The 521-nt window shown below is 41.5% G+C and overlaps 1 protein-coding gene across 3 annotated transcripts in view; it reads left to right on the forward strand.

Moving 5' to 3' along the window:
* Positions 1–521, forward strand: part of LOC119585002 (L-2-hydroxyglutarate dehydrogenase, mitochondrial-like) — a 90,150-nt gene that overhangs the window by 186 nt on the left and 89,443 nt on the right. Inside the window, exon 1 of one of the 3 annotated variants that reach the window (XM_037933612.1) lies at positions 34–131. The exons of the other annotated variants lie outside the window; for them this stretch is intronic. The gene's annotated coding sequence lies outside the window, so the exon portion shown is untranslated. Of the gene's footprint in view, positions 1–33; positions 132–521 lie in introns of those variants that run through there. 3 annotated transcript variants of the gene reach the window in all.

Consider the following 521-nt stretch of genomic DNA (forward strand, 5'->3'; position numbering starts at 1 on the left):
AACACACGGGCACGGAGAACCAACAGTACTTTTGGTTTGCACGCGCCCAAATTATTATTAACCCCATAGTCAAAGCAGGCCGAGAGAGGAAGTGGGGCAATTCCCAAGCTATCGCCTGCACGATTTGCCTGGTGGAGAAACTGATGAAGTTTAGAATTAAGTTTTATAAGCTTTTAGAGTTCGGTGAAGTGTTCCATATTTCTCAATGTGTATATCTGCACTAACAAGGCATTTGTACCGTGTGATATACACATTCCATTCTTCTAACACGTCAATATTTGTCACTATTCCGACGTTGTTTCCCTAAGCAGCCGAATTAAGAAAACGTCATTACAGGCAGTTGGTATCTTGGAAGAGGAGGGCAGGTATACGTATATACACAAAGAACCATGCAAAGGGGATAGTTTCATATAACAATTCTAAAAGTTACTCTTAAGGTGGTCAGAGGAGCAGCCGAGAATAATAAGGACAGGGTGAGTTACGAAATACAAAACAAGAATCTACAAGTGTTCTGTACACGC

The sequence above is a fragment of the Penaeus monodon genome, chromosome 19 (assembly GCF_015228065.2).
Source record: "Penaeus monodon isolate SGIC_2016 chromosome 19, NSTDA_Pmon_1, whole genome shotgun sequence".
Classification (NCBI taxonomy): Eukaryota; Metazoa; Arthropoda; class Malacostraca; order Decapoda; family Penaeidae; genus Penaeus; species Penaeus monodon.